Below are 14,470 nucleotides of genomic sequence, written 5' to 3'. Positions count from 1 at the left end.
TACACTCTGTCTTTTCAAAACATGGCCAGTGGGATTCCCTTCGTGTCAGGATGGCGTCCTTTCTATGTTCCCTTCAGTCGCTGGCAAAGACTCTGCTCTCACAGGCGCTTCACTTTTCATGAGCCCTGAGAGCCCCACCGCTCCCTTCAGGGGTGACTTAGTAACCAAGATGAAGTGCTGCTTTATTTTGACAACTCGGTTTCACCCCAGTGTCCCTCAGTGGACAGAGCCAGGGGCCTATGAACTTTGGTGTATGAGCGCATGGCTCAAAACCACAAGCCCTAGTTTAAAAGGGTTCCGGATGAAACTGGAAAGACAGTTCATGGTCAAAGGTGTCTGTGCTCACTGGTCTTTCAAAGGAACTAAGTTTTATTCCCAGCAACCATGTTTGGTGACTCAAAACCACTTGTAACTCCAGTTCCATGGGACTCAATGCCCTCTTTAGCCACCTGCACGCATGTGCACATATGTGCATGGAGAGAGCCACCTGCACGCATGTGCACATATGTGCATGGAGAGAGAGAGAGAGAGAGAGAGAGAGAGAGAGAGAGAGAGAGAGAGAGAGAGAGAGAGAGAGAGAGAGAGAGAGAGAGAGAGAAATTAAAATAAAAGGTAAGGTTTTTAAAAACTTTTTAAACACCTGAGGAGTTGTACTCCGATCTGTATCTGCGCTACCAGAGTCTACTCATCTCTAGAGAAGACGTTTGTTCTCACTGTGGAGCACACTCATTCACAGGGAACTTTTCTGTAGTTGGAGTTTGTATAAAAAAAACTATAAATATATCTTTACTTCTCAGTTTTTTTATACAAAAGCTGCATTACAGGTAACTATATATGACCCATGGCATGCTGCAGACATTCTATTCGGCGTGTAGTATGTATGACTTTTGGTGAAAAGCTTCTAGGCAAATCCAGGAATGAGTCGGTGAGCTCCTGCAGGTGCCTCCTCATTGTCTCAGGCTGTCAGTGCCCCAGTGAGGGAATGGCCTGAGCAGGGAGTGTGGTTTCCTGAGTAGCATTAGTTTCTTTCTAAGAATGAGTTGTGCACACAGCACCACAGGCGCAGTCCACACACTGTGTCTCTTCAGGGGTTATTAGTGATGCAGAGCAGGTTCACGGGGCAAGGCAGACAGGGAGGGTGTGGTAAAATGAAACCAGCTGTTCTCACTGAGCCTGGCTTCCTGTCGCCACGGTTAGCTAGCCCACCTGTTTCACCAAGTGGGAAGTTTTGCCAGTCTGGAGTGGAGTCTTTCTGAGACATTTCCCTTCTATGACCAGATCTAAGGGAATTGTCTGTGATCTTTCTACACACGCTTCTTTACTTCAGTTGAACAAAAGCCCATCTTCTAGCTGCCCCTGGGTCCTGGTCCTCCTCTTTGTACATCTCTCTAGAAGGTCACTGCCCCTCTGGAGGCCCAGCCCCTGTGTACCTGGGCCACGCCTACCCATTCTACAAAGCCCCATTTGGATGTCCCTCATCCTGAATGGTCCCTGCCCCACCCTCCTCAGCCCCAGGATGAGAATGGTGGCCAGGTCTGTAGGACACATCACTGGGACTGAGGAGGAGCAGTCTGCTTAAGAATAGGTGGAGGGAACGACACGGTGAGAAGACGCTCAGTGCCTGCTATGCACAGGCACAAGTCAAAGCCATGGTGTGCTGCTCTTGAGTCCATAGAAGAAAGCCCTCCCCTGTGATGAGGAAGGCGGACTTCAAACATCTCAGGGAGCACTGACTGATATCTTCACGCTAAGCACATACAGCACTGGGAAGCACAGTTCCCCCAGCAGGTGCTGCAGGGGACTGTGCTCATTACAATTTTAACTACATTTGTCATGAGAGAACAGATCACCTCCTTACCAAAAAGTAATTACCCCACTTGGGACCTCAATTATGTTGCTTCATTATTATGGACTAATTACTATACTAAGTGTGGCTGGTTACTGAATTGAGAACAAAATCTGTGGTCATGCATTATGTAAGTTCAACACAAGTAAAAGTCAGTAAGAATCACTCACAGATGAATTTTTAAATACAGTGTAAATCAGTTTATCTCCTGGATCTAAGTAACGGTTTCCCGAGGATGGGGCCAGGGTGTAGGTCTTCTGGGCATGAGGTCAGAGGTGCTGAGCTACGGCCTTTGGTTCCCTCCCAGCTATGCACAGGCTCAGGCAAGAGGACAGAAAGTTTGAGGCAGTGCACTGGCTGGTTCTGTGTCCACCTGACACAGCTGGAGGCATCAGAGAGGAAGGAGCCTCAGCTGAGGAAACGCCTCCATGAGATCCAGCTGAAAGGCATGGTGCCATCCCTGGGCGGTGGAAACACACAAGCATATCCTTGACCCGAGGTGATTAAAATGTCCGGCCCTCTCCAGGTGCTGGTCAGTAAGTCTTTCCATATTACCATAGCCATAGCAGAAGATTGGAGAGGTCCCCAGTGCTTCTGCATGGGAGTCAGATCTTTATCATCTGTGTTAAGATGATTAATAGTAAATAAGGCATGGCTAAGTGGTTGCTGTGGGGAATAGTAATGACCATTTCCCTTACATCTTTGAAGCTATATCTTTATATTCTGATGAGTCCTTTCAGTTATTGCCTGACACAGTGGATTATAGGGAATACCTGTTGGGTGTTCAATTTCCCATTGTGCACAGAACTTAAAAAGGCTTGTGAGGTGTAAGCTGGGCCACTGTCAGTTTTTATTCTTTTTGATAGTCCCAGAATAGAAAAACAAACTAAAAAGATGTTGCATCACATCCTTTACAGTTTCACCACTTCTAGCTGCAGCCATTACAGCCTGTGAATAGGTGTCCATTGTCACATGTACATAAGCCAGTCTCCCAAACTCAGGGATATGGGTGACATCCATCTGCCAGAGGTACTGAGCCTTCAATCCCCTAGGATTAACTCCCATCTTTAGTGGATGATGGACAACAGGGCGCTGTCCACAGTGTTTTACAGCCTGTCTAGCTTGTTCCCTGGTGACACTGAATATTCTTTTTAAAGCTAAAGCATTCTGATAATGCAGAGCATGGCTGTCGGTAACTTGTTCTAACAATCCTGCAATAATATGTTCTTTAGTCAGTATATCTGCCATATGATTGCCTAAAGATAATGGCCCTGGAAGGCTAGGATGCCTCCTAATGTGTCATCCCTGGGTTCTATTAGAAAGCAGGCTGAGTGAGCCAGTGAGCAGCACCCCTCCACGGCCTCTGCATCAGCTCCTGCATCCAGGCTCCTGCCCTGTTTGACCTCCTGTTCTGACTTTCCTTACATTTTCCAGTGATGGGCTAAGTTGTGGAAGTGTAAGTCGAATAAACCCTTTCCTCCACAACTTGCTTTTTTTGCTCATGGTGTTTCATCACAGTGATACAAAACCTAACTAAGACAATGTACAAATGGCAGTGGAGAAAATAAAAATTGTTCACTCCTGAAGTGAAGCCAGAGCCCCGTGTCTTTGTCTACCATTACTCTCTCTTCCCAAGTCCCCACAGTGCCCATGGCTGTGCTGGCTGTGGCACAGACCCAGCCTCCACCACATATGCCCAGCCTCCAGGAGTAGCCCCATCACTCCTGGAGTGACGGATGATGAGGCAGGGAGCTCTCCTGATGGCCAAGTCTGCTCCCAGCCTCCCCCAGCTGTCTCCTGCTCCCAGCCTCTCCCAGCTGTCTCCTGCTCACCTGCCTCACACGGTAACCTTAAAACTTTAAAGTGAATCCTCCTAGCATTTTCCTCAGGATCAGGACTGAACTCTAGCTCCTTAGCCACCATCAAAAACGTTCCATGATGAAATCCTAGCACCCAGTACCTCAACTCTGCATGGAGGCATTTGAGCCTTTCAGGATAAACAAATGAGAAGGAGGCCACGAGGCGGTCCCTCATCTGCTCTGACACTTGATCAGGAAATCTAGACACAAAGACACCTTGGTTTTGTGAGCTGAGGGAAATGGTGATCACCTACAAGTCAAAGAGCAAGGCCTCAAAGAAACCAAGCCCAGAAATGTGAGAGAAAAACCTTCTGCTTCGAAGACAGCATCGAGCAGCTTTATGAGACAGATGCGAAGAAGTCACAGTAAGAGCAAGTCACACTCGCTCCACACAGCTGTCCCCATCCTGCGTTTGCTCACACATCTGTTTCCACTAACTAGGAAATCAGCAAGAGGACATGCACTGTCCACCCTGAAGCCATGTTTGGCACAGAGAAGCTAGACACAGCCTGTCACCCTGTGGTCCTGCCTTTGACGCCAACAATTCTGAGAAGTTAAGTAAGAAAATTGGAATAGGCCAGTCTGAGAAGCTGAATTGAGCCACGTGCAACAATCAGTTGTTAAAAACACGGAGCATAAATAGATGTTCCCTTTTGGCAACTTTTCTAGGTCAGTGGGTATTTTAAGCTACTGAGGGAAAAGTGCAAATTTTATTAAGTGGCTGGGATAACAGGAGCATAAAATATACACTTTCCATATTCATACTTACAATCTTCAGCTTCCAAGGAAACTCCAGGTCAGTGGGTTTTTTTAAATCGAAAACTCAATATAGTTTTCTCTTTGTTCTGTGGGAATAGATGTCCATGTTACTGCACAAAACCCTCCAGAAGAGTATACGTGCAATCCCATGGCTCGGGCACTGAGCATTATGCCAGCACATGGGCCCGGGGAGGTGCCAGCCTTGTCCTCGGCTGAGCTGCAGGGCAGGGGACTCGGGGATGCATCACCTACCCTCCTGCTCTCAGGTAAATGCAACTGGCCTACTGAAAAAGCTTAAGTGGGTAAAAGGCTTTCACTGAGGACTTCAGAAAGAAGGAACAAAGAGAGGGAGGGAGAGAGGGAGGGAGGGAGGGAGGGAGGGAAGGAGGGAGGGAGGGAGGGAAGGAAACCCTCCCACCACTGCACTTTTCTGCAGCTTGTGAATCTGAGGCCTGGATTAAGCTGCTGCCCTCTCAGGGCCCCATGTGAGCTGTACTGTCCAGTCTCCTGCAGAACTCTCCACAGAACCCCACCATGTGTGTAAGCTCAAGTGCGAGTGAGTGTGTGTGTGCATGTGTGTGCTTGTGAATGCATGTGTCTATGTGTGTGTGCACGTGTCTGTGTTCATGTGTCTGTGTGTGTGTGTGTGTGTTGTTGTTGTTGTTGTTGTTGCTGCTGCCAATACTAGTAGTGAAATTGGGACCTCTGAAAGCAAGCATTCTACTACCAGGCTGCATCTCCAGCTCTGCCCTGACGTTGTGTCGGGTTTCAGTAGAGATATTATAAGAGAGATACATAAGAAACTAACTCAGGAACAGTCATAGGGGAGGGGAATAAGGGGAAAATGGGAGGGAGGGAAGAATGGGAGGATACAAGGGATGGGATTGAAAGGGAAACTTTTTAATTAGCATTAAAGCAACCAGAACAGCAGAGCTCTCAGCTCTCTAACTCATAAGTGCAGGTCGGCAGGTATGCTAGCCCAAGGTCCCAGATGATAAGTCACAAAGAATGTGGAGCTAAGAGACAAAGGCCTATTGAGTGTTCCAGGGACTGGCTGGCCATAAAAGATAGGGAGGGTACACAAGGACAAATTCCTGAGAGAAACAGGTACCAGGCATGGTCGAGTGAGTAATGAGCCAAGACCCCTCATCCGATCTTATGGTGTTTGCTTAATCCCCCCTTGAGGCCCACACACAATGTTCCAGGTTTGAGTTTAACCAGATGTGTCGTTAGCTCAGATAAACATCTACCCTCGGGTTCCGAGAAAAACAGGAACTGAGGACTGCTCCCGTGTGACTAAGTCTGACCTTACCCAGATCTGCCTACACAATTTGCTGATGTCAAATGTTTAAACAACCAATCATGTGTGGCCGCGCCAAAACTTCCCGCTCCCCCTGACCTTTGACCATATAAACCCCAAACCCCTGGGCTTCTGGGTCGACCCCTCTGTCTCCTGCGTGAGATACGTGTCGACCCGGAGCTCCGCCAATAAACTACCTTGTGCGTTTACAGCAAGACGGTCGTTTGTGTGTCTTTGGGTGCGCGCCATCCGAGGCTTGAGTGAGGGTCTCCCTTCAGGGGTCTTTCAGGATAACCATTGAGATGTAATAAGAAAAAATTAAAAAGAAAGAAAGAAAGAAAGAAAAAGAAAAAGAAAAAGAAAAGAAACTAACTCAGCGCTGTTCCTCAACAAATCCACATAGGAGACATTGGCCCTAAAGACTGTGCTTATGGACTATTCTTGGATTTGCACACAAACAGAGGCTAGGAATCACACTTGATAGTCTTTCTCCTAATCCCTCAGTTTTGAGGAGAACCGTACTAAATTTAATCTCCCCTTCAATACAGAAACAGGATACCATGGTGGTGACCAGGGTTAGGGAGGTGGGGATGGCAAGTTGAGGATGCTAGCCAAGACACATAGGCTCCACCACACAAGGTGAATGCACTCTAAAGATCCCATACACGGCAGAGGGCTGTCGTTAGTAACACTGCCTATGCGCAGGAATATGCTGAGTGATCACATGTGTTCTTATCATGGCAAAAACACACTGCTGAGCAGCTCGCAGTGTATGTAGGCCCTGGCACCATGCCTAAGGATTCCTGTGAGGGCGGTGACAACAGCAGCTTGAGCCGTGCTTTTCTGCTTTCTTGCAAGCTTGTTCTCCTTAAGGAAGCATCTCCTTTGAGAAGTTCCCTTACTCATGCAGAATTCAGGAGGAATGTGAACTGCACACATATGACTTGGCCTTTGGAGTCGCTTGGGAATGAAAGAGTTACAGGATTAGGGCTGACGAGAATTCATGAGCATAGTCCAGGAGGAAGAAAACTGAGTCCAACAAGGATGAGACCAACTGGCTTGTGCTGGATGAGATGCTGGAAGGATCCAGCAGCTTTTGCCCTGGAACCCCAGGCAGCACTTCTGCCTGCTACCTCACCTGCTTGTGGGAAAGATTAAGCTTTGTCACAGGTGGAAACAGTCTTGGCGGGCTTTACCCTTGGGGCACCTCATAAATACTTTGTAACAGACTGAGTGGAGCCATCTTGGGCCTGGAATTCAAGAAACAGACCTGGGAACCCCAACTGGGCTATTGTTTTTCTAATTGACCCTCACCGGGAGAAAGAGACTGCCCTTTCCATGTGACTCAGGCAGGTGGGGAGGGGAGAACAACAGGTTCAGCCCGGGCTTCGGTGTGTGGGGAGAGCAGCGAACAGGCAGTACCAGCACGCGGACCAGAGAGACACCTAAAGACCCGTCCCGTGGAACGGATACTGGAAGGTTCACTCTTGTCCCTTTAACCTTTTTTCCTTCTTGTGTAAGCTAGTTGGGTTGTATAATAAAGTTTAATTGTTAAAGAACAGAGCCAACACCTGCTCACCTAACCATATGCACATGGCATCTCTAGAAGCCAGTGGCTTAGGAGCAGAGACGCAATTGATGTTCTGCATCCCATCGAACAGGCCAAGAGAAAACCAGCTCTCCTGGAGACGCAGTTTCCTCCACCCGTCTCTTGTGAAGAGGGCTGCCAACGTGTGAGAGCTCACAATGTAAGAATCAAACTGTGTGCCACAGAAAGCTAACAACTTGTTGATAATTGTTGTTTAGTTTTGATTTTCAATGTCATTTTCATGAGCTATGAAGGGAAACGGTCTGAATTTATGAAAATTGCAAATCACTGAGATATTTTGCAAATGTGACTTACGGTTTTTAAGCCCACACAATGAAACAATCTAAGTGTTCATGAATTGTTGAATCAAGAGTTTTATCTACAATACCCTAAGGACAAAATTTTACTTGCAGTTCTCATTAAAATGTCTTATTACAAATAGATCTTGCCACTGTATTTGAAAACAGCTTGCTATCTTATCTATTTGCGTAATTAAGATATTTAGCAAACTTTTTCTCCCATAGGAACACAAATAATAATAGTGAACAGAGAGTGGGTGCTTACTACGTGCTGGCATTTAGCCAGCCACAGGCATGGCCTCACCACATTCCATCCTTACAACCCTGAGACAGGTTGCTTGTAGGGAGCAGGTGCTGGGCTCACTCACAGAAAATGGCAATTTGCATATGACATCTCCTGTAGTGGAACATTCTGGCGTCTTTAAAAACTCAGTTATGTTCTGTAAACATGTTTTTGTTTTAATCCCAGGTGTGGGATATGGGGCTGACTCAGATTGTCCAGAGCAGCAAACTATTAGCCTCGTGTGGGCTCTAAAAGGAGCTCTGTGCCAGCTGCAGATAGCTTAATTCTGAAGATGGTGGTTAGGGAATAAACGCCAGAGCCAGGAGAGATAGGGGGCTCTGAGAAAGAAGGAGGCTGCTGCTCTCCCCCCCCCTCCGCCCCGTTGATGCAGTTGGAAGAGAAGTGGGGAGAAGGAAGAGGGGAGGAGCCAGGGAGGAGTCAGAGATGTCCTGAAATGAAGACTGGACTGGCCCCAAGGAACCTAATGACCCTAATTAGCAAGAACCAGGTAAAGGGGCTGACACCCCTCTCCCCATTAACCTTTCTCTCCTACCCAGTGTTGGGGTGTTAGAAGGGATCAGGGTGGAAAAGGAGTTAGAGATGTAAGGAACCCCAATAGAGTAGACAAAAAGTATGTTAGCAATCTCCTGTGTACGTCAGACCATCTTAGATCACTGAGAACACCGAGAATGATGTGCACACTGTGTAAGCAGCTGTCAGGCTGCATCTTCAGGAAAGTTTATACCAAAATAATCTGTACGCGTCTGGTACAGATGTAGTCTTTCAGATATTTTCAGTCTGTGCTGATTGAATCCATGACGTAGAACTCATAGGTTCAGGCAGAATCACAAATATCTACATAAAAGATGAAAGGGACGCTTAGAAGAGATGGAAGAAACAGATGCCCAGTTCAGGATCTAATGAGAGTCCACTCTACCCAATAAAGCAAAGATTAAGGACTCAGCCATCTGCGTGAATGGGGCCCAAATTAAGAGAGCTTGTGACTAAGCATAAACTCTTATTAGAGTCTTTGGAACTGTAACTTCCTAAAGTTTATATTTTTGACGTCTACAAGACAATTCATACCAATAAGTGTTTTTAATAGTCTTCTATATCCCAGGCTAACCTGCAACTTGCTATGTAGCTTAGGGTGACTTTGAACTTCTGTTCTTTCTGTCTCTATCTCTTGAGGGCTAAGGTTATAGGTGAGGGCCACCAAGGGCCTTGCACCTTCCAGGAAAGCACTTCAACTGAACTGTGCTCCTAGGCCCATATCATGAACAATGCATGCAGTCATGTGACCACAGTAAAATGTCCTCTCTGTGCCTCTGTGGCCAGTGTGTCCTCCTGCAGCCTGGATCTCACTGACAGCATGCACACCATGTGGTGTTGGGACTGGCCTTTTTCACTTTTCCTGTGCCTCTGTGGCCAGTGTGTCCTCCTGCAGCCTGGATCTCACTGACAGCATGCACACTATGTGGTGTTGGGACTGGCCTTTTTCACTTTTCCTGTGCCTCTGTGGCCAGTGTGTCCTCCTGCAGCCTGGATCTCACTGACAGCATGCATACTATGTGGTGTTGGGACTGGCCTTTTTCACTTTTCCTTGTGCTGCTGCGACGCCCCCATGTTACATGGGCCTTTGGTTTGGTCTTTGATTTGTAGAGGTGGAATACAGTGTTTATCTTTGCCCAAGCTGATGGACATTTGAGGTGATGTGTGTGTGTGTGTGTGTGTGTGTGTGTGTGTGTGTGTGTTAAAACTACTAGAGATGTCCACATGGAGCATCTGGTGGACATGAATTTTAGGTCAAAAGCTAAGAGTAGAACTACTAAGTTCAAAATTAAGTGGAGCTAGACCTTTATAAGACACTTCCCAACTGTTTCCCAAAGTAGCTGGGCTGTTTTGTAGTCTCACCAACCATGACAGGGGTCTTGTGCATCATGCCTCAGTCAGAACTTAATATCATTAAGTATTTGTTTTAGCCACTGCAGAAGCCATACAGTACAATCTCATCATGTTTTTAATTTGCATTTCTGAAGTTATTAATGATGTTAAGCATCTTCTGTGTTCTTCTACCCTCCTCACTTAAGATTTTTCTTCCCCTCTCCATCAATGGTCCCTTTATAATTTCCCAGCTTCTGCATGTACTCAAAGCCAAACATACAAATCTACAGGCTTGATGCTAAAGACCACGTGTGAGGGAGGGCATGTGTCTTTCTCGGTGTGAGGGAGGGCATATGTCTTGCTCGGTCTGGATTGCTTCACTCAGGAGTGTGTTTTCTGCTTCTATGCACTCACCTACAAATTGCATCTCTCTGTACAGCTGAATAAAATTCCACTGTGATGAAAGATGCAGAGCCAACCACATAGACAAGTGAGTAAATATCTTTTGTCTGGAGAGGGCGGTAATCCTGCATAAACATGAGGTGCCTGCTCATTCCACTCCATAAACTTCTGAAACTGCCACTCTAAATATTGTTTTCCTATTATTTAGTTCAGCACCTCTACTGATTGAGTGTACAGATTTTAAAGGCAAACAAAAAAGAAAATCAAGTAAAGCTACTTCTCCAACCAGAAAGAAAGAAAGAGAAAGGAAGGAAGGAAGGAAGTCCCACCGTATATAAATACTGTATTTCCATTATGTTGGAGATTTACTCTGTTCCCACCTCTAGCTCCTGTGAACAGAGCATCAGTTAATATGGGTGAGCCAGTATCTCTATAGCAGGAAACAGAGTCCTCTGAGCATATGGATAGAAGCAGGAGAGCTGGCTCAGGCAGTAGATCTATCTCTAGTGTCCTGAGGAACTGCCACACTGACTTCCACAGTGGCCTTACCAGTTTGCACTCCCACCAACAGTGCATAAGTGTCCCCATGCCCCAGGGCCATGGCAGCATTTTTCCTTTGTTTTTTAATCGTCACCATTCTGCCTGGAATACAGTGAAATCTCAGAGTGGTTTTTGTCTTCTTGATGAACAAATGAAAACCATAGAAGCCCTTCCTAGTCATTTGCATTTCTTCTTCTGAGGACTCTGTTCAATGAAATAGCCCAAATTTTAATTTAGTTGTTTGATTTGCTGCTGTTAGGACTTTTTAAAGCTCTGTGTATAGTGGACATCAATCCCTGTCAAATGTACAGCTGGCCAACTTCTCTCATCCTGTAGGCTGCAGTCAATTAACAGCTCCCTTCACAATGCAGAAGGTCATTAATGCTCCACTTGGTGTCTGTTGGTTCATCTCCCAGAGGGTTGAGTCCTACTCAGGAAGTCCTCACATGAGTGTGGGTCCTTAAATGTACTCCCTACTCTTTTTTTCCAGACGTTCCAGAGTTTCAGATCTAACATTGAGATCTTTGACCCGTTTGGGATTCATTTGTGTGCAAGGTGAGAGAAGGATCAGTTCCAGTTTCCTACACGAAGATACTCAGTTTCCCAATACCATTTATTAGGGCATCTCATCTCTAATTTGCAAAACACCAACCGACCACCCAGGTGGCTACAGGTGAGTGTACATCTGTCCAGGTCCTGGATTCTGCTCCACTGATTAGCGTGTCTATTTTCTGTCGGTACCGTGTTGTTTTTACTACTATGACTTCACAGTATAACTTGAGATGAAGAGCAGTGATGCCTTGAGTATAGTTCTTATTGTTCAGGAATGTTTTCACTGTGTAGGGTCTTTTGTGCTTCAGTATGAACTTTAAGATTGTCTTTCAATTTTTGTGAAGAATTGCATTGGAAACTTTACGAGATTGAATTGAATCTGTAGATTGATTTTGGTAGGTGGGCATTTTCACAGTATTAACCCTATCAATCCATGTGCACGGCGGTCTCTCCATCTTCTCATGTTTTCAGTTTCTTCAGTGCTTTATACTTCTAGCTGTATAGGCCTTTCATTTCCTTGAGTAGGTCTGTGTGTGTTGTGGGTTGGGGAAGCTTACTTGGGTTTTGGTTTTTTTATTTTGGTTTTGTAATGTGAATGGGATCATTTCCCTGATTTCTTTCCCAATCTCTTTGTCATTGGTATATAGGATGGCTACTGAGTATTTTAATTTTGTAACCTAACATTTTACAGACATGTTTGTTAGCTTCACGAGTTTCCTGGTTGAGCCTATCGGGTCTCTTGTGTACAGGATCCTAACATCTGAAAATAGGGATATTCTGAATTCATTTCATATTTGTGTTATTTTTAAAGTAAATATCCAGTTGCTCAAACACCATTTGTTGAAAACATTATTCTTTTCTCAGTGAAATATCCTGATGTCCACGTAAAAATCAATTGACCACAAAGTCAGGAGTCTCTTTCTGTTCATTCCATTAACTGACATGTTTATTTTCATGTCAATAGCAAACTGTCTTAATTGCTAAATCTCTATGCATGACCCTAACATGCTCAGTATGGGTTTGCTCACTTTTTTCTTGCTTTGCAAAGTTGTGGTTCTTCTAAATCCTTTGCACTTCCACATAAGTTCAAGTGTTACCTTGACACAGCCTATGAGAAAATATGTTACGATATTTACTTGTGGCGTACTGGGTCTCAGAATTGCTTTGAAAAGGCAATGCCTTCACATGCGAGTTTTCTAAACTTGGACTGGAGAATGTTACACACACACACACACACACACACACACACACACACACACACATATATCTCCAGAGTGGCTGCACCAGCTTGCAGCCCCAGCAGCAGGACATGAGGGCTCTTCTCGCCCCAGCATTTACTGTCAGTTGTTCTGTTGCTCTTGCCCATCCTGACAGGAGCCAGATGAGCTCCTCTCAAATCCACCTTCCCAATGGCCTAAGATGTAAGCACATCCTGAGATATTTCTTAGCCATTTTTCTTTCAGTTTTGGATAATTTTCTGTTGCATCCACAGCCTATTTTTTAACTGGGTCATTTATTCTTTTGAATGCTTTATTTAGTTCTTCACATATTCTGGACAGTAATAATCCATCCAACGTATAGCTGGCGAGTGTTTTCTCCCACTCTGAGGCTTCTCACTCAGCTCATTGTTTTCTTGGATACACAGAAGCTCTTTAGTTATTTGAGGTTCCATTTGTCAACTATTGGCCTTAATCCCTGAGTGAAGGGAATCCAATCCAGAAGTTTCTTCCTACACTTATCTCCTAGGGCACTGCCTATGTTTTCTTCTGGTAGTCTAAGTGTTTCAGGTTTCAAGTTTTTATTACCTTAGGCTTTTTGTTTTTGTTTTGGTGTGTGTGTTTGTGTGTGTGTGTGTGTGTGTGTGTGTGTGTGTTTAGTGTATATGTGTGTGTGTGTGTGTGTGTGTGTGTGTTTAGTGTATATGTACCATGGTATGCATATGGAAATCAGAGAACCATATAAGGAATCTGTTTTCTTTCTACAATTGGATCCAAGGATCAGACTCAGGTAGCCAGGCTTGGGAGCAAGTGCCTTTACCCACTGAACCATTTGTCAGTCCATGAGCATCTTTATGAAGAATTATTCTTCCTGTCAGCAGTATTTTGTAGTTTTCAAGTATGCAAAGCTTGCACATGTTTTATAATATTTGTTTAGTGTCGTTGGGTGTATTACATATTATTTTAAGTTCAATCTTTGTTATCTCCGTAGATATAGCTGACTTTCCTATATTTACCTTACATCCAGCAACCTTTTAAAACTTCTTTGTCTCGCTAAATTGTTCAGCTTCCATCCCTGGGCACAGTATCACACCCTCCCAGAGGACACCTCAGGTCTCCTGTTCTTGCTATGGGACTTTCAGTGTCTTTGCTTCATGTGCAGCTTTTGCAAGTTGCGTTATATCCCGCCGCCTGCTAAGGAGTATGATGGCGGTGTTTTCTGGGGCCTCCTCTTGTCCATCTTTCGTAATGGAGGAGATCCTGAGGACCACAATCAGCCTTGGTGGGAGAGGCTGGCTCCCAGCTTTCCCAAGGGCACCTGTCTTCTCTTCCTCGGCTCGGGGCATGCATGCTGGCTTCCCAACTCTCCAAGCAGTGGGAGGCACATAGCTTCTGCCTCCCCTTCAGTCTCTGTGTGCCTTCCCCAAACCCAGCAGCTGAGCAGTGGCTACGGTGGTTCCTCTATGCAGTGTCTGTAGCTACATCAGGGAGGTTTCCCTGATCTCAGTCTAAGTAGCTGCCTTTAATGTCTACAACCCCTAAGTAAGGTCCTTCTCCCCCCACCCACCCAAGAGGGTCTAGTTTTACATCATATGAGGTTGGGAGCTGGATGGAAATCCATGACTCTCTTGCACAGAGGGTCCATCCTTCAGGCCCCACCTTTCCTGTGTTCGCTTGCCAATGCAGTCAAGGCCATGAAGAAGAGCTATAGACAAGATCTGGAGACAAATGGGGACTAACTGTATTAGGGACTCTGAGGCTCCAAGCCGGAGCATAGCCCATACTCAGCTGTGGGCCTTTTATGCACCACAAGGGTGCTATGGCTGCCACTATCCTGGCCAAGACCAAAATCACCTGCCATGTGACTCTCACATGAGACAGCATCCTCCAGAAGGAAGCTTACCTGGTTACCTTGCTCCATTTAACAGGTTTAAGAAATGC

The 14,470-nt window shown here is 45.7% G+C and overlaps 1 protein-coding gene across 1 annotated transcript in view; it reads left to right on the top strand.

Moving 5' to 3' along the window:
* Mpc1 (mitochondrial pyruvate carrier 1) overlaps positions 1-14,470 on the top strand; it is a 363,284-nt gene that overhangs the window by 142,975 nt on the left and 205,839 nt on the right. The gene's annotated exons all lie outside the window — the stretch shown is intronic.

Source organism: Acomys russatus, chromosome 21, assembly GCF_903995435.1.
Source record: "Acomys russatus chromosome 21, mAcoRus1.1, whole genome shotgun sequence".
Classification (NCBI taxonomy): Eukaryota; Metazoa; Chordata; class Mammalia; order Rodentia; family Muridae; genus Acomys; species Acomys russatus.
This window is presented reverse-complemented; position numbering and strand designations above follow the sequence as displayed.